The 19,977-nt window shown below is 41.8% G+C and overlaps 1 long non-coding RNA gene across 1 annotated transcript; it reads left to right on the top strand.

The window, feature by feature from the left end:
- Positions 1-18,078: 18,078 nt before the first annotated feature.
- On the top strand, positions 18,079-19,194 carry LOC122535998. The gene is made up of 4 exons (XR_006308313.1): positions 18,079-18,115; positions 18,393-18,482; positions 18,654-18,949; positions 19,157-19,194. It is a non-coding gene; the product is annotated as an uncharacterized LOC122535998 (long non-coding RNA).
- The last annotated feature ends 783 nt before the right edge of the window (positions 19,195-19,977 follow it).

The raw sequence follows: 19,977 nt of genomic DNA, 5'->3' as shown, positions 1-19,977 counted from the left end.
TCTCTCTGTATTTTTCTCTCGCAGAAATCCGTTCATGTCAACATATGTACGCAGTTCTCTTCAATTCAGTTATAACATAAAACATTTCATACCGTAAAAGCAACAAAAATGACACGAGATAGACCGTCGAGTCCAATTTGACAAAGAGTTCATAATCTCCCGGCTGTATTTCATTTGATATTCCCCTCTGTACAAGTGTGTGTCGTCGAACAGGCCTCGACGAATTTCGTTTCCTGCGATCTGGAGCGATCGTTGCGAAGAAAGTAGTCGATTTTTAATCCAGATTTCGCATGGCCGGCCGTCGAATCGACAGATAATTGGCGGAGAAACTAGCCGGGTTTATTAGCATTCATAACACATTGAAATGGCGAGCGTGTAAATCTTGACTTTCTCCGGCGATGTGTATTTTGCGCAGCTTCTCTTGCGAACTTTGCCCCGTGTCGATCAGGCGAACGCGATTAATAATTGAAGAAAAGGTTGCTTCACGCGTCGGGTGTGCTCCGAATTATATTCTTCGACTTTACCAGCCACTCTTCTTCTGTCGTTTGTATTTGTCGAAACGCGAACAAATACGAACGGTATGTCCCTCCGTAAATATTCAAGGCGGTCAACAACGTTCTGTTTCGTTTTATTAAAAACCGCTTCGTGCGCGTCGTGCAATGGCTCGTGAATATATCCGACACACTTGCGGGAACTTTTACGAATATATTACGCGTGTTATACGAAACGTTTCGAAATTTCATTAGCGCGTAATCGGTGCTCGACTATCGTGATTAACTTGCTGAAGTTTGGAACAAGTTCGAGAATTTACGTGGAAATTGCAAGAGTTATTTTGCAAAAGTATTTAAAAGGGTCAATTATCACGTTAATGAATTCACACGCACGCATTCGGCTTAACATTTATTCACGCTTGCCAATTCAATCATCAACGTAATTAACGGTACCTGTAATCACGATATTTTTGCGTCTTTCAGAAAAAAAAGATTGATTTCATTCGAAAGTAGAATGTCGCACCAAACTTCCGAACGAGAGAATGTACATATACATTTTCAGATTCGTTCCGAATATTCCCAATATAACTAATGAAATTTCTGAATGTTGCACCCAACAATTTTTCCCGCCACTCTGTCACTCGCTATTTTAACTCAATTTTCGATCCACTCGATCGAATTTGAATTCGCTGTGACGAGCAGCGAACCTCTCGGTTTTTTGCTCTTCGCGCAAACCAACTTTCGCGGGGTATTTTAGACCGGTCGCGACACCGTGACGAGACGAATAATTATTCGTCAAGCAAACGTCTGGCGTTAACAAGCGGCGTTAAACGTACAACGAATCGATAACAAATTAATGTCGCGATCTCGGTCCTCGCTTTCGTAGTAATGAAACGAGCTTGCACGGTAACCGCTCCCCGTTTCCATTCTTCTAACCGGTTCTCCATTTTCGAGAACTAGCGAGCAAGACGATTCGATTTATTTTCAAATTATCAACGAACAAAGAAATGGCCCTTTATCCGCGCCGCAAGAAACACGCGGGCTAGCCTTGGAAACCCAGCTTCTGGGAACAATATAATCTCCTTCAATTTCACAAAGAACCGGCTAACCCTCTTGAGTCGCGCAAAGTACGAAGTAACAAGCTTTCGTTCTGCTATGAAGTACCAGAGTAAACCCGTTCGCCTCTATAGAGAACGAAATAACCTATTTTCCTTCTCTTTCGGCGCGAAACGAAATAGTTTTCGACGGTTCTCAACGCACGAGACAAAGAGAATCCTCTCTCTCTCTCTCTCTCTCTCTCACTCTCTTTCTTCCTCGCGAGGAACATCTTTTGATTTCATCCTCGAAATCTGACTAACATGGAGGCCACGAACCTGGCGGTTACGAACGGAACAAAGAGAAGCTATTTTCCGTTCCTACGCGACGGAACAAAAGAACTTACCAGGCTGCGTTCTACGCGAAACAAAGAGGCGACTATTTCTCTCCTCGCGGCTCGAGAACTAAGCAAACCTGCCCTTACCCAAAGAAGCGAAAGTATCGATTCTTTCTAAACCGGGCCAGCACCAGCGAATCCCTTTCTTTGTTTTCTTTTTCTTTTTCCTTTTTCTTTTCTTTCCTTTTTTTTCTGTTTTTTTTTTTTGTCCATTTTCTAACGAGCAACGCGAAGACGCTTATTTTTCTCTCCCGGTAAAACGCTGGGAAACTTTCCGTTTCTGACCCCCGCGGGCGAAAGGAGTAGCTCGTTTTCCCTTTCTCGCCCAGTCGATTGATCCGTTTCCTCACGAAAGAACCAAGGAAATAGCCCGACCAATTTCTCTTCCCTGAAACGTCACTTTACCTCCCGAGTTTACGTCCGTTGTTCAAACACTGACAAACGCGAGGTCCAACTGAACGAAATTTCCCCGAAGAGGTAGGGCGAGGTAGGGTTATTTGGGTCAGCGGGATGTTTGAACCCGAGCTAAGTAGTTTGGCTTGTAATTCTCCAATTTTTTAAGCGATCTAACGTTTGAAAAACAGACGGCTGCTCGTTCGATTCGTTACCGGCGACGTGATAAACACGCGAAATATTCGTATTTTTCCACCCAGGATTTAATTTTCACTTGCTGATAAAGGGGAGCAAGTTTGTTTCACTGTTAATATTCTCTGTCGTAATTAGCGCAATTTAACAAATGAAAATTAATGTATAAATGCATGTTATTATGCTTTTGTGAAACTATACGATCTCTGAATCAGGTAACCTGGCCATTTTCTTGCTTTTGATACTTTTTCCTCCCCCCGCTGGATATAAAATACACGGTAGTAATTCACATTCCTTCGTTATTACGTTAAACACGAGCGGTGTATCCCTAGTGTATAACTATACTGCGAATATCCACGGAGATTCGCGTATTTTCGTGAACGTAATTTTAAAAAATGGAAGCTAAATAGAATTTTGTTTCGCATCCGGCTTGCCACCGACATTTTTCCACCGGGAGATGTCTTACAGACGCGTCAGTAAGCTCAAGATAGAATCGGAAAATGTTGAAACCTGCTTTGCTACATCTGGATAGGTAAATAAGCAAATAGGTGAAAGATACGAGCGAGAGAGATGAAAGAGAAATAGAACGAATCACGACGAGCACACGTTTCAGCTATCCACCCGAAAACGCGTGACCCACGTAATCGCAAGTTTCGAAAATGCGCTGCATCAAATTCGGAACAATGGCTATGGGTTGCCGCGAACGAAACCATGGCGACCGTTTCGCTGCTCGGACATGATTTACCAGACCGCGACGAGGAGGGATTTTAAAGGTGCATCCGTGACTCCATTTTATTCTGTAACCCGATGAGAGAGAGAGAGAGAGAGAGAGAGAGAGAGGAGCGAGTGATATTCCGCGAGTGCTTTCACCGCGGCATTTGCTTGCTAATTTGATCCAGCGATTCGCGTCTCTGCCGTGCTTTTCAACGAAGTAACAAAGTTTTTAAGCCTGGCTATATACTGGAACGGTTTCGTTGCGCTTTCATAACGGTATAATGGCGGCGTAAATTTCTGTTACGGTGCTTTATAGGCGTAGATAGTGTACGGTTGGTGCGAAATGGGCAAACTTTCTTAAAGAGTTGGAACAAAAATAGAAGAATCGAAGAGGGGCTTGCAATATCGGTCGATTTTACATCTCTAGACTTTTACACGCGGATTTTCACGAAAAGATGGGACACATTGAACGGAATGCCATTAACAGATCTGGTGAAACGAAGTGAAGATCGAATAATAAATACTGAGATACTAACGTCGATTGATTACGAGTCTATTCTTGTTTTGTGGCATGATAATCGTTCAATTCTCGAGTTTTTTCTTTTTACTTCTCAATAAACTTTTAGACGATCTGTGACACTTCTTTCCTATTTATACTCATTGGGCGATCTCTTCGATATTGGAACGATTATACCAACGATTATAATGAGTAAAATTATACCACATAATGAATAAAAATATTGATCGAAAGGTCGGTTTCTCTCGAAATTCCAGAACGAAGAGAGCTGATTACAGACAATTATAACGCTAAGAGGAGATTTTACCAAGTTCCAACAGCTCGCGAATTTTCCGTGGCAAGTTTCCTTGCGGAAACAAATAGTAGGATTTTCTCAATTAGGCGCGTCGCAGATAACAATGCATCTCTCAAGAGCTTTCGATGTACACTTCGTCATTCTCAACTGATACAGAAAATTATATCATATCATTACGTGAGCAGCAGTCGTGCTAAGAATATCTCGAGCGAATTCTCCGCGAGTAACGACTGGAACCTAGTCGTTTAGACTTTAGACTGGAACGAATATCGCTGCATTACTTTTTTCTTTTTTCTTTATTTCTTTGAACGCAACGGCCCTTTCTTTACCAGCGATCGTGCATCAATCAACCCTTCGCTCCATCATTGTACAAGTTTCACTTCCCTTCGAGACAACGTGTTAATATTTCCTTCTGCCCAACTTCCATTTAGTTCTATCGGGCCGTACGATGCGAAGTTTCCGCGATTCTTTACTCGATTGGCTCTCTGATCGGAACTCGAAGCAGTCAGAGCGTGCCAGCTTTGTGGCGCGAAAACGGTAAAGTTCAGCTCTTTTTCTCTCTCTCTCTCTCTCTCTCTCTCTGTTTGCCACATGCCTCGTGTAATTTACAATGCGATCCTCACGGAATGACTTTCAGATATGCCACGTCGTAGTCATGCTCACCTTGCATGCTGTTAGGTGTCGTAAAAAAATCGAGTTTCCGCCGTCAGATATAGCCCGACGTGGCTTCCCAACGTCACGTCAGCCCGTGATTTTCAACCAGCGAACTAATATTTTACGGCAGAGTTTTTCTCACTCGTTCTCATCGAATTTTTACCAGCGCCGGTCAATGTTTACTGTATTCACTATTTCAATGTTTATCGTTGTATGTAATTTGGAAAACAATCGCATTGTTTGAACGTGTTAATTAGATTTTGTTCGGAAGAAAACGCTTTGGAATATTTCAATTCGGTGTTACTTTGTTCTTTCTGCTTTTTCTATACCTTACAAAGTAAAATGAAAATAAATATTCAGGTTGTTCGAGTGTATTAATTATTTTCTTTTGAACTATGACGATAATGTGCCTTTAAGTAATTTAATTCTACCAGTTTTGATATCCAGAAGCGCTATGGGTCGCATGGTTAAAATGAACGAGTCTGCAAAGTTTCGCGTATCGTGGAAAAAAATGGGAGAAGAATTTTTTTCGAAGCGCTCGAGCTCGTATTCTATTCCCTTGGCGTGCGAAGTGCAGCGACTTCCTATATATTTAAGTAAGATAAAATGAAAAATCCTCGAGGGTCTCGGGCGTAAACAGCCGCCAAGTGATGGGTACTTTCACCAGTTAAGCCTAGTTTGTTTGGACATCGAGGAAGTGAAGTTTTTCAAAGTTCCTATCGGAAGACTTCAGCGGTTTCGATGGACATTAAAAACGATGAAATTGGATAGAGCAGCTTTCACCGGTATTAAAAACTCCCTGAAAAAATCATCGCTCAAACTAAACCAGAATTTTTTTTTTTTTCAAACTGAAACTTTCTATCGTGCAAGCTGCTGTTTAACAAACTGAATTGTCTTTTTTCGACAAATTATACAATTTACAATTTTCCACGTATATAAAGTTTCGAAGTCTCTACCAAAAGACTTCATTGGTTTAGACGGACATTAAAAAAGAAAGAGAAAAAGAAATTGTACGGAGCAGCAATTAAAACATCTGACCACGTAGGAGCTTGTACTGTTCAAAATGTCCAACTACCTAAAGGCTTATTCTAGTCAAAATGTCTGCGCGTGTAGGGGCTTATTCCACTTTTAAAGCTCCTTGAGCCGAAACGGAGTTTTTGAATTTGAACTTCGAAGCGTGCGATTCGAAGCGTGGCAGAATAAATTTCACACGATCGCTTTTCGATTCCCGATATTTCCAATGGTCCAGACTTCTGCCGCAAGCGGAGTTTGTCGAGTTCTCTGTAACGTAGCTGTAAGCTTCGTATATCCCATTCGCCACAAAGAAATTGATGGAAAGGAGGCTCGACCCGGCGACTCGTCAATAATATCCAATTCTCTCGGTCTATTCGATTAGAAACGAGCGGGATTTTCGGTAGTGGGTATTTCACTTTCCTTCCTGGCGTTCGCAGCCGGTTGAGAGAAGTGGCGTTCTCTTCTTGATATTTTCGACAATGATGGATAAATGTCCGAGGCGGAACCATGTTTTTGACATGGCGTCGGGGAAAATAGCGTTGCCAGTCGGAATAGAAGCGAAAAGAAAAAAAAAAAAAAAGAAAGAAAATTAGAACGTTCTCGTCGGCTGAATTCGAAAGCAATTTTGCAGCGAAAATTAGTGAAAATAATTGGAGGGAAATTTTTTACTTCCACCGTGCTAGAAGAACTGCGTACGAAAGGAACAGAGTAGTTGAAACTATTGTTCTTTTTTTTTTTTCATCGGCAAATACTTATCGACATCTCGTCACGGGAAATAGAAAGAGCCGAATTGCTTCGTGCGCAATATTTTTCGAGTTTAATACATTTGGCTGAACTAAAAGATATTGCGAGCGCCACGCGGATGAAAGGGCTTTGCACCCCCTTTTAAATCGTTCTACAGGTCGAACGAAAAATGCATATTTACTGTTACCAATCGTCTGTAAGCTTACCGCTAGGCTTTGCGCCCGAGCTGGCCACGAGAGCGTGCTTTCGGTTGAATTCTTGCGTACTCGAAATTGCGTACTTCGAAAGTACTCTTCTTTAGATGAAAGATTAACCTGAAACTTACAGGCTCTCTTTCTACGTGTTCTCGAGTAAATGCCACTGATTAATTAAGAATCTAGGATCTGAATTATAGTGTGACTAAAATTGATCGAAGCAACAATCGTACAACTCAAAATTTTTCGAGGTTTAGTCCCCTGGCTGATCCGATGTTCAACGATTAATAATCCTCAGGTTTATTTAATTTTCCAAAAGTAATAGATTCTAACATTTATGGGCATGTTTGTGTATCTACTATATATTCTCATCTTGGATATTTAAAAAAGAAAAGAGAGAGAGAGGAAAGAGGGATTCAGGTCGAGGAAATCGTGAATATAAATGACCATCCCGCCGAGCGACCGCATCGGGCCGCCGTTCGCGTTTATTATGCAGTCTAAATAGCGTAATGTAGATTACAGGTTTCGTATAAACAGAGGAAAACGTCGGCCAATTTTTGAAAAATACGCTCGGCTAGCCGGCGCATTCATAAAATACCAGCGGCGCGCGCGTACCTCGGACGGCCGTAATATGGCCGTACTCCAACATTATTATTTGAGCCCGAAACGGCGCCGCGCCGCGCGTAACAAACGTCGAAACGTTGTATAAAGTGGCTCATAAATATTCACGGGCAGCGGCGGCCCGCTTGTCATTACTATTCCGCGTAACACACATACACGCGACCGGCTACTTAAGCTTCGCGATGAATCCGGAAAGTTATCATGTTGGCCAATAATGGGACGGTGGAACGTACAAACCGCAGGAGATTTTCCAACGTCTGCCAGTCCACTTTTTCCCGGGAAAATCCCAGATCAGCTGTAACAGCGACTCGCGACTTTGGAATTCAAGAGAGAGAGAGAGAGAGAGAGAGAGAGAGAGAGAGAGAGAGAGAGAGAGAGAGAGAGAGAGAGAGAGAGAGCGAGACTAATGTCTCGACCACACTGTTGTTCGCCAATAGCTAGACCTGTTCGTCAGTCGAGTGAACAAGTCTCCTGCGAACTGTAAGCAGGTTACAGCGAATTTGTTTGCAGGTAGAGAACATTGTTCACGAGTCTGAATTGTAACGTGAACAATGGTTTGTAACGCTGGATCCACAGTGATATTGGTTGTTTGCTGATGCGCAGGAAATGTTCGTAAAAGTGTCTATACTGGCGGCGAACATAGCTTGCAAACTGCAATTAGATCCAGTATATTGTGGTCTCGATGAATTTTCAATTGCTGTTGAGTCATTCGGTCTGCAAGTAGCGAAGATCAATCGTTAAGTCAACCGACACGAAAATTGAACGATCACTTACGTTTGCCAGATACGAAACGTGTATTTCACTTGCAAGAGACTGGTTCAAAGTCCATTCTTTCGTGTTTCAAAATATTCCCTTCAAACGCGCACGAGCAATGTCTACAATGAACTGTCCGCAAGTAATCAGCGAATTCTGCAACCGTTCTGTTGCGCGAGCTGCATCGTGGATACGTACATCCGCGTTCGTTGTTTGCGAACAGCTCGCGAGCAGCTTCAGCCAGCGTAGCTGCAGCGTAACAACAGCGCGCGAGAGTTGCGGGAGTTGCCATCGCGCGGAGGCGGCTTTAGCCTCCCTTGATGCAATATCTCGCAACTAGATTTCCCCTCGATGCGCCGCCGCCAGCGTATCGTTGAAATTTGTGTTACTTCGACGGGCAAGAAGAAATACGGATAAAATGGTAGAAGGAGAAAACCAAGAGCTTCCGATGGATGTGTTTTACAGTAGCTACAGAGGAGGATTCGATTCGGCAGGCAGAAGGAAGTTTGTCGAATCGATGTATTTTTAAGATAGCCGCTAGCTGATCTACGATTCTTTTCTTTTTTTTTTTTTTTTCTCTAGACGGAAATAACCGGGGATCTATTACGCTCTTTTTTTTTTTTTTTTTTGAACTGGGGAATAAATCTATCGAGATTCGGAGACATTGCTGGACCGAGATAAAAGAGGAATTTTATCGAACGGTACCGGGTATTGCGTATTAGAGCGAGCGCAAAGGTGCACCAGCAATTCCCGTGATTCATGTATTCGATTAAGAATTCAATCGAATCGTAGAATTGGCGAAATGATATATAGCAAGCGTAAATAAAAGCGGTTAACGAAGGAGTTCCTTCCGTGTGCCGCGGCAGCCTGTGCCGCTAATTGATGCATAAATATTACCAAAGGCTAACGAGAGCGTATCGACGCGGGAGATCCGATCAACGAATTACCGGTCCAGTTCTACTTAACGATTCGCAGCGTTTTTGTTGATTTAGAAAGAAAATAAATAAATAGAAATAAATATTCTCTGACGGAATAACGAAATAATTGCGCGTGAATGCGCGGTCGCTTGTGTAATAATCGTGGATTTCCCTGCTGATCAGTCGAGGGATGCTTCGCGAAACGCGACGCTTCTTTGTCGAAAGAGACAGCCCATAAACTTTTCGGTTTCGAATTTTCCATTTCCACGAAATTCCCTCGAAACTGACACGCCCTCAGGATGACAATCTTCATTAGTTCCGAAGTTCTTGGCCACGAAGTTTCGCTTACGCCAGCGCCGGATCTTTTGGGCGAAAATAATATTGTAAAAGTTTTGGGATGAGTGAGGGGGGGGGGAGGGGAGGAGGAGGAGGAAAGTTTTCGCCGAGGTATTTTCGAGGAAATGTAACGCCACGTAACGGTGGCAGAGGTGCCGCGGCGTTTTGAACAGCGTCGTATTCAAAGTTTCGATAAAAGGCCGCACGTCATTGGCAGAGTGTCGACGTGTCAGGATTTCCTGGCCTCTGGTTCCACCGTCTCTCTCACTTTTCGCTGACGGCTGCGTAGAAAATACAAAATAAACAAACGCACGCGTGTGCTCGACTGCATCAATTCAGGATCAAAGGAAGCCACGGGTATTCGTCCCACGGGTTGAAAATGTTTTTCGAGTGCCCGTCCCTCCCTATCGATTGGTCGGTACGCGCTCGTCCACCGCACTATTGTGCTCATTATCGATGTATCGACATCGGTCGCGATTTACATGTGTTAACGCCGACCCCAAAATCGAACGCCGCGCGACGTACAGTCGTCCTGTCGCAATTAATCGACGATTGAACGTCCGAATTCCCGGCCTGACGTTCCCCGATTCGGGGAAACTCGTTCGACGATTTTTCCACACTTGTTTTTCCGACACACCTGGCACGCCAGGTTCTCCTTTGAGAATCCTTTTGATTGTCCTTTGATTACTTGAGACTTGTTAGTTGCAATACGTAGAAAGAAATTAATTGTTGAACAATTCTTACAAAACGTTAAAATTCTCCAAGAATCTGTTGATGTTACGTTTCTGTATGCTAGTTTCGTTTCATTTGTTCCACTCTGATTTTAGAAATACTCTCGCGACTAAATTTTGATGCAGATTTATATTTTTGCGAACGCAATTAGAAAAAATTAGCGAAATGGAAAATTTGTCTTTTGCCACCGAATGTTAGTGAAACAAGTACTCTGTTCTACATATTTTTCATTTTCTGCATTTTCGCCCGCTTCGAATTTCACCCGAGTGCACAAGAATCCGCAATCTACTCATTGCGGAGGAACTATGGATCTTTTAACAACCGCTCTTAAGGAACGCCGATCATCCCACCTCGATATGCTGAGGGTTAAATCAACACACGGATTTCACCCGTCGACTCTTGACGTTAATTAAATTTATATTAACTCCAGCTGGGAATCACAGGTATTTCCAGTCTGGTACTTTGCCCTAAGAAAGATGATTCGTCGGAACGAGCGATTCGTCTCGGTAGACAAGAGAGAGAGGGAGAGAGCGAGAGAGAGTAGGAACATCATCCTCCCTGTAACGTGCTCGTTAAGTTGATTCGTTTAATTCGCCGTCGTTAATTCTCGGTTTAATTCGCGAAGAGCCAGTTTCATGGTTGCATTAAAATTCGCTCGCGGAACATCGGCCAGGATGCTCGCCGAGATGAACGTTTTCGCGTCAAGATTATCACGGAGACGGTTTGTTTTCATCCGATAGAGCCGTCAAGTTTTCCATGACGTCGTGTCGTCGACAGTTTAATTACAGTTTCGCGGCTACGTTCTACGTGGTAGCGTCGAGACGTAAACGGTTGTCTATGCTATGCTCGTTAGGGACTGCACTATCTGATCTGCCAAATATCAGACACGAGAGGGTTGTAAATTGCGAAAAGTTATTCCATCGCGCGACCAACGATCGTCCAGACTGATACAGTTTTTATCTAAATTATTTCTGAAATTATTAATTTTTCCTTAGCGAAGGACGAAAATTTTTCTAAACGTAAGAGTAAGATAGGATTATTTCGTTTTTTTAAACATCTTCGAATAATCTTGTATACTATGGGTAGATCGATTCGGATAGGATTGTTTGATTAGGTAAAATCTGTTAAATAATATGTTTCAATCGTTTGTAATAGAACTTTTCTCTAACTCAATATAATTCTACGTACATACATTACATATATTAGTTTCAGTGTTGCTGCTGAAACAGTATTTCGATTTCAACGCGCAGCAAAAAAAAAAAAAAAAAAAAACGCGTTGTTAATTGTGTAAAATATTTGTAGTTTGGGGACAATGAAGTGCACTCATAACGTGGGTGTCCTCTGTTAATTTGCTGCAACGGCAGTAATATGAACTTTAAACTAGGTCGAATGGTAGCGCGGAACGGACGAAGATGGACTCTAACTGAGTTATCAATTCCGATAAATTCAGCCGGGCATGAGTCGCGTGAATCGCGTTGAATGATTTAATTCCCGCGGGGGCATTAATATAAATCAGAATTCATAAACAATTTAAAACAACGATCTGAAAAGACATTCCTCCGTTGTTCATTCACCTATCCGTGCATATATTTAATTGAAGGTTCGTTAATCAACCGAGTGGATATTCCATTCGCATTCGACAAATTCCCTTTTTTCCCTTACGCCCGAGATGCTTCAGATTAATTGCGGACCAACTTTCGCCGTTCCTTTTATTTATCCGTTGCCTTTTCCTCGGGAACAGGAGGTAATTTTCATTCACGAACAATCATTAAGGAACACTTCATATTTCCCGTGAGAGAAAGAGAGAGAAAGAGAGAGAGAGAGAGAGAGAGAGAGAGAGAGAGAGAGAGAGAGAGAGAGAGAGAGAGAGAGAGAGAGAGAGAGAGAGAGAGAGAGAGAGAGAGAGAGAGAGAGAAAGAATTCAAGGAACGAGACGTCGATGGTTGGAAGTTGAATCGATTACGGCTGCGATTAATTAATCAAGAGAATTCGTACGAGATCGTTCGAGAAACGATCAAACTTCTGGATGCTTGTTGTTCGAGAGTGCGGAGATGTCTTCTCTCGTTGCTCCAGTAAATTACGATTTGTCGCTGAGCGGACGCGGGCAAGATGTAATTAAGACGAACGGCCATCTTGCGCGCCGTAAGAAGATTCCTTCTTTGGGTCGTAGCTCGTGAGAAATAACGAAAAATAACGACAAATAACTTGCGTAAGTTTTCTCGGCCGGGTACGAGACCGGTGCTGTAAGACCCGGCCAGATGATTTCCGCGATCGAAGATTCCTTAAGTAAATTCCGCAAAGATATGGGACTGTTACACGGTAACTAGAGAAGAGCGTTCTCTTGGTATTTGCTTTGAGAACAGTTTGTGCAATCAGCGGTAAATGTAAGTCTTCCATTCAACTGCCCTTATCGTAGCTACCGCTACTGTGCACGACTGTTCGGCGACTGTATACGGTGACGTCTGCGGTCGAAGCGAGCTTTTGTTAAGAACGTGTGAACGGTCTCGTCCAGGAGGAAACTCTTTTTCCGCGACCGTCGGTGTGTACCGTTCGCTACTGGTGAAATCAAGATTTCTTTCGTGGAAAACTCCTTCGAAGTGTCAGACACTGGAATAGAAATGTAGGTCCCGGCCAGAAGAAACACGCGAGCGTATCAAAGAACGTGACGCGTTGCTTATCTATTCCGCTCGCGCAGACTCGGCGAGGAAGAATCCACCCGAAATAGGTTTATCGGAAAAGTTTCGCAAGTAGACAAGAGAAACGAAAAAATGCAACAAACGAGACTGCGTCCTCGTTCGAGTTTGGTCAATTAGGAAACGTCGATTCATTTTCCTTGGCGAAAGTAAAGTTACAAAATTGTCGGCATTAGCTTAGTCTCTTGGGGAAAGAAAAAAAAAAAAAAAGAAAAGCTGTAGTCGCTGTTAGCTGCGGGAAGAGAGATCATACCTCATCCGTTTCTAGAATTGATTTTCTCGTTCGGCGTGTTTGGTCTCGGTGTTTCGTCCCCTTTCCTCCGTTCCGGGGCCTCTTTCCTTTTATCGTCGACAAATCCTATCAGCCGCAGCTGATGAGAACTGGCTTGCTTCGCACCATTCGCTTCGTTTTGGCCGAGGGAATGGTCGCGCGAAGCGATACCACTGTCGATATTTGCCGTGAACGCTCCCTCATTTTAAAAAGTTTTCCCGTGCTGTTGTTGCCCTTGCAGATTACGCAATACAACGTAATCTAGATAAAATTCTACTGATCAATTTTTCTGAAAGGTTGAACGAATCGAAAATAATGATCAGAATATATCGAAAAGAATAATGTCGGTTTGCTTCTTAGCTTTTAAATATCATTCTTCACATTCTTCTACGATTTATTGATCATTCGGTCTCTATAATTTTCGAATTATTTGACAAGTTGTCGTATCCCGTGAACGAGTCTGTAGGTTGGTATTGGCGAAAATACGGTTGCGTTCGATGGGCGAACTGTTTTGTATTCAGTCCGCCTGATCAACCAGCCTCTTGCTCGGTGAATTTTGTAACGAAAAGCAGCCGCTATTTACTCGACGCTTCGTTTCCTCGTTTTTCCGCTTTCTCCGAGGTGTGTCCACGCCAGCCGGCGTAAAAATAAGATAAAATAAAAAGGCTGACGGCCGACGAGCGCTATTGGCCAAGAAAGGAGTCCGCTACAACGAAATTGCCCTTTTTCCAGCGCTCCTGCCAAGGGGAAACCAACAGAGAGAACGAGAAGATAAAAAGTGAAATGGCACAAAACAAGAGAACGGAGGAACGAATAGAGAAAGAAAAGGGTGAAAAAAAGGTGAGAGAGTACGGCAGAGAGACGGTGGGAATCAACGATTATAGGACAGTCGGTGCGGATGCGGTAAGATTGGTTCAGCCGCGGCAACACCGATCGACCAGCTTTTTCCGGTTGATAAACTTTAACCAATTAACGCCCATGGATAACTTAGTTGGACGCTATAAACCGATAGACATCGAGAAACTTGGGCTGTTGGCGCGCTCGGTCAGACCAACTCCAATATCGCAAATTGTTTCGAATTTATCTCGGATTCTGCGACAAGTTCTATGAAGAGAAAGATAAGGTCGCCGAAAATAGCGATCGTTTATGCTCTATTAACGATACATATTCAATTCGGTTTCTTCTTCGGCGATGAATAGCCACGAGTCCTCGAGATCTTTTATCGATAGAAAGTTGAAGAAGGAAGCCTTTGTAAGAAACTGGCGCAGAGGCCAGTCAGGATTCCGTGGCAGGCAACGATTCGACGAATGTTTAAAAGCTGCATCGGCCAACGACCCGGTGTGTACATAGCCACCTATCTCCGTATCCATTATGAGCGAACGAGCAAAGCAGGAGGGAAAAAAGAGAGTTAAGAAGTGGAACGGTCTCTCCGCTTGTCCCCGAATTCCCTTGGCGAGATTCGGTCCCGTCACATTTCCAGTCGGTCGACCACACTCGCTCGACTCGCCGTTCGATTTGCAGAATTCTCCGAGAAAAGTTGGTTATTGTCGGCCCGGTGGCCAATACAATGTGGCCCAGCCGACCTAGATTCCACCAAATTCTTACGGTCACTTCCCGCCTCGGCCGTGGTTCACGCTTCGGCCTGGACACCGGAAACGGGACGCTGTCGAACGACGATGCGCCGAGGAAATTGCTTGCCGCGGCACGAAAATATTTATTCGCGGAATTTCCCCTGAAATAACACCGTCTTTCATCCTGTCAGTTCGTTTCCCCTTCTGAATACTTCGACAATAAACTCGACGACAATAAACCGCCACCTACTCGCTTTGCAACGTTAATCGCCTAATTTGGAAACTGGCGTTTTATTTCGTTCTCCTAAAGTTCCCGAACGTTTCCGAGAACGAGTCTTGGATACTCGCGAACATCTGCCAAGGAAAGACTCGTGCAAGATCGCGGCTAACTGAATCTCCTTGGTCGGCCAATTTGCTTGGAGGTGGGTCCCCTCTAAGTCTCGTCTCCAAGATCCACAGGTCTCAACGACTTTCCAACGAGGCTGGTTCGCGATCCACGAGGTTAATCTGGCACGAATGAAAACAGCGAGGGAGAACGGCGCGGTGTGTGTTCCATTCACGAGGATGGAAGAAACGTCCCATCGGAACAAGATACGACGCGACTAGGAACGAAGCTGCGGATACACAAACCCGTCCGGCTCAATCTTACGTTGCGAGGGACTGGCGTCTCTCCTTCCTCCTCTCTTTCTGCTCGTGATAGTTTCAGCGCGACGTTGCCGTTAAGCCTTGCAGCAATTTCGTTGAGCGCATCCTGGATTGGAGCTGGTATTAAGGTAATGAGAGTTCTCTCGTAGCTACTCGCGCTTTCGATAGCGGTGCTCGCGAATTAAAATGTAATTTTCCATCGCGGGCCAATGATTCGAGCCGCGAAATTGCCCGATGGAGAATCTTCAACCCCTGCGTTATCTCCTCTGCGTTCCTTCCTCCTTCTATCTCCTTCTCGCTCCATTTTCGTTTTTGCCTTTTCTCTTTTCTTGCTCTTTCTCTCCTTCGTTTTTCCCTGCTTTTTTTTTTACGAGGGACCAGGTGAATATCAATTAGAAAGTTTCCGCGCCACGGAACGGTTCCGCTGTTTCAATTCCTCGGGACCTGGAGTTTAATCTCCGTGCGATGCAACGCCGGAACTTGCCATGGAACGATAAAAAGTCAAACTTTCGACGACTTCTTGGTAACGCGGATTGTGTTTCGCTCTTAACGGAAGCCGCCGCTGCCAGTCTCGAGTGCACTCCTGATTGAAAGTTGCCCCTATTTGATCAAGGGGTTTATGAGCCTCTTCGTTCTGCCGGAACTTGTTCCCTACTTCGGTGTGCTGGCCACGCGAGGGTTACCGTCTGATTTCTCTACCTTTTTCTGTAATAATATTCGAAAACACTCTCTCACAGTGACACGATAATAATTTTTATATTTAATACTATTAGAAATCTATTCATCAGTTTTTTTTTTTTACAATCGACGCTGCAATAAATGAATTATCAGATCAAATTTAATTAAACTATATTATATAATAAAGAGAAATCAAAACAGCGTTCTTTCGAATTCTGATTTAAAAATTGTGGAACTTTAGAAATAAACCAAAATGGTCGGTACCAATCAGTCGAAAGTTGAAAGTGCGTACAAATTCAGCCGCCAACGGCAAATAAAGTATTAAAATGAAGTATTAAAAACGATAAAATAATACCAGAATCTGTTATGCAAACGTTTTACGTGTCTCTTTTGAAGATCACTCGCAGTTTTTAAATTTTAAGCCACGGTCACCTATGGAATAAGCAAAAATGATCCAGGATTAGAGGACAATAATGTATCATTAATTATCGAGCAAGGACTCTTTTGAGATTTAACGCGATTCATAAATAACGAGTATCATAAGCGTCATAAGCGTCATAAGCGTCACTCGAAAGAGGTAAGAATCGAGGAAGGGAGGAATTAACGCGATCAATTCTTGCGCGTCGTGACAAAATAAGGGTAAACGAAGCGAATTACACGGAGGCGTGGCTCATTTGATCGCGCGGATGAACGCGACGCGCATAAATTCACGGTGCTCAATCTTCGCAAACCGGTTGCAAGTGTGTTGCCGCCGCGTAATTTTGATGAACGCGTATGTAAATTACAACAAGCGACTGTGTTGGCGCGAACGTTTCCCGCTACGTTATTTTCCTTCGTGCGATTTATGGAATTGAAATTTTCGGCTCGCTCCATGGGAAATCATTCGACGGTCGTCAGTCAGCGGTGTTCGTCCCTCGTAAAAATCCGATCATTATCAGCGAAATGTCGTGTTAAATCGCATTAGCGGGGACCACGAGATTGTCGTTATTAGATTTCTCAATTTGAACTTCTGCAAATGAGCACAGCCTTTGCCTTGCTCGTTTTCGAATGCTTTGGCAATAAAATTTCACTGATTTGCAAGCTTCGAAACCTGTGATTGCTGGTGCTTTCTTTCGCTCGAAGAGTCAGCAAGTTTCACAGGAATAGATTTGTCCGTTTTGAAATTTGTGATTCGCACTGAATCGCGTTCTAACAACTCGAGGAATTCACGTGGTCGTTTCAAAAAGAAAACAATATTCGCGCGTTTTCGTTCGGTTGCGACGAAACGGGTCCTGCTGAATGGACAGACCGAACATCGAAAGAGGTGGGAATCGTGGACGTGATGAAAAAATACTCGACGTGTTTCTCTCTGTTCGTTGACGTCGTGAGAATAGTAAATCAAAGAGCGGGTGAAATATTTGGCGAGAAAGAGTTGAACGGCAGGCAGTTACGATTGAGGAACGAGACAGACACGTGTCGTTTTACGTAATCTCACAGTTGCCGGGACTCTCTTTGTATCCGTGCACAAAGCCGCCACCTCCATTTCATGGAATGCTCGACTTTGCATGCGCCGTCTGCTTTCTCGAATGCGTCGTTACAGAACCGGAAATGTTTGTTCGAGGCTCATTGAATTTCCTGCGCCGGCAAAGGTTTGCCATTCCGTACGACAGGACACGGGTATTCCCGTTTGTATCGTTCGATCCCGAGTAAATATTTCTTCGATTTCGGTTTTACTTGCATCTGTCGCTTTTTCCCTCATGAAATTAATTTTAGCGCCAAGTTTCGACAAGTGTCGTGAATATAAACGTGCTTGCCAGCACCGAATTATAGAACACTAAATTTTCTTCATACGCCGATTCGAAATGATGTTTGATAATAATACGAATCAATTATTTAAATTTATGCGTGAAAATTAAAATTGAATTCAACTTAATTTATATTAAAATTCAAATTCAAATATTTAATATATTTGAAAGTAAAACATAAATTAATTATTAAAGATTTGTAAATATTCAATATGTATTGTACTGAATTATGTAATTAGTATTCAATAAGTATTTGTAGCATTAAATACATTCTTTTTTTTTTTGTAATTCGTAATCTGAGAGAAATATGATAAAAAAACGCGTCGCATATGAAATTAAAATTTGCCGCGCAGGGGTTGCGCGCGAAAAGGGAATCAGGCCCACCGCCATATTGGAAATGTGCGCAGAAATTTTCGCGCATAGCGTCACTTGGAGGATGACCATCATGGCGACCTGTCATGCTACTCGCTCGAGGTACGTAACATAATAACTGCGTAGTACTTTCATTATTATTCCGTGCTCGTTCATACACAGCTATTAAGCTCATTTAATTAATACACGTTTCTCTAATAATTTGTTGAATATTGTTCTGCAAATGCACGTATATTAATTGATCATGTATTTAAAGGTTAGTGTCACCAGTAGCGTGCATTATTAGCTTTCAAAATGGCATTTAATTTTAATTATTGTTTCATTTCGATATAATTGGCTTTGCTTGTGCATATTTATTTTAGATTTTTGTTCTGTACAGATTAATGGTTGATTATCGAATAATAGTGGCAGGAGTTAGGGGTGTGCACGCCATTTTGGTTAACGATCCACTCGATGATTTTATGACATGGTAACGTATAATTTATTGTAACAAAGACAGACATATATCTATAATTTTATCGTAATTTAACATATAGTTGATATATAATTGATGAGTAATTTATTTAACGACTTTACAAAATACTTTGCTACTTCTTTTTTTCTTCTCTCACTGTCCCTATTAATGACACTTTATTTTCAGCGAACTTTTGCGACTGCGCGCAATGCAGTTGGTCGAGTCAGTATTTACTGCGTAAGAGTATTTTCAATATTTTTCAGAGCACAATAGCTCTAGATTTAATTTAAAAAAGTATTAATTTATTATCAGTGTCTTATACGTGAAAATAGAGTCAGTGTTTGTTCGGCGATTGTTAATTAAACGATCGCGTTAATAGTCTAATTTTTATGTTTTTTATATTTTTGTTTTATAAATATTCGTTTTCGGTATTAGAGTCAGTGCACAAGATGAACCAGCCTCATCAGGAATATTCATGAATTGTAAGTATTCATGTAAACTGTACTTTATTTTATTTTCTGTATGTTGCTTGAATTATTATTAGTGAAAAAATAATGTTCTTTTACTGACGTAAAAATAATGCAATTTCTAATTTGTTTATTGATCCATATTGTCTCTTTTTATCCCAAATGTTTTAAATAAACTGTATTATATTTAAAAAATATTATAATATTTTATATTTTTTTTAGATTTGTCACAATTTTTTTATTTTCTGTTTGCTGGAAAGGTTCCTGATGCTCCAAAAAAAAAAGTGTATGTATTTTTACACATTGTATCCACCTCTTTCACTTTTATCTTTTTTAATTATTTTTAATTGTACTTTCAAATTCTAATATTCCATTCTTTTTTATAGATTTATTAAAGTCTTTGTTTGCTTCATGGGAGTTGCTGTTTTCTGCTCGATAATTGGCATTTTGATGACTTTTTCTGGACCATGGCAACATTGATGATAACGTTCAACGCATCTAATCGTAAGTCACATATATTTTTGTTCCTCCGATCACTCAATCATGTCGTAGGATGAAAAATCTGAATCAACACGAGTGATTGGTTGTACTATGTAGAATTTATTGCGAGCATAGTGACCACGTATATCTATCGTATATCTGCAAGTATAATAGTAACATTTCTTTTTGAGTTTTATTTACTAATTTAAAGTAGATTTTTTTGCATACCGCGTTTTTAAATACTCATGATAAAGCATTAATTAATATTATAATATTATAATATACATAATTGATACGAACCATATACTATTCATAATTAGTTCATATATATTGTAATATACATAATTGATACGAACGATATACTATTCATAATTAGTTTATGAATTTATAATTTTAAATCAAAATACGTGTTCACTATAATTATTTATGAAATAAAAATATATATATATGATTACTTGCAAGAATGAAATATCCATATAAGTGTTTTTATATAAATAGATAAATATTTGAATGGAAAATCAGTATTTAAACTAGATAAACCATTCAATGATTGCGTGAGATCA

The sequence above is a fragment of the Frieseomelitta varia genome, unplaced genomic scaffold (genome assembly GCF_011392965.1).
Source record: "Frieseomelitta varia isolate USP_RPSP 00005682 unplaced genomic scaffold, Fvar_1.2 scaffold_791, whole genome shotgun sequence".
Taxonomy (NCBI): Eukaryota; Metazoa; Arthropoda; class Insecta; order Hymenoptera; family Apidae; genus Frieseomelitta; species Frieseomelitta varia.
Note: the sequence above shows the minus strand (reverse complement) of the source record. Positions and strands in the feature narration are given on the sequence as shown.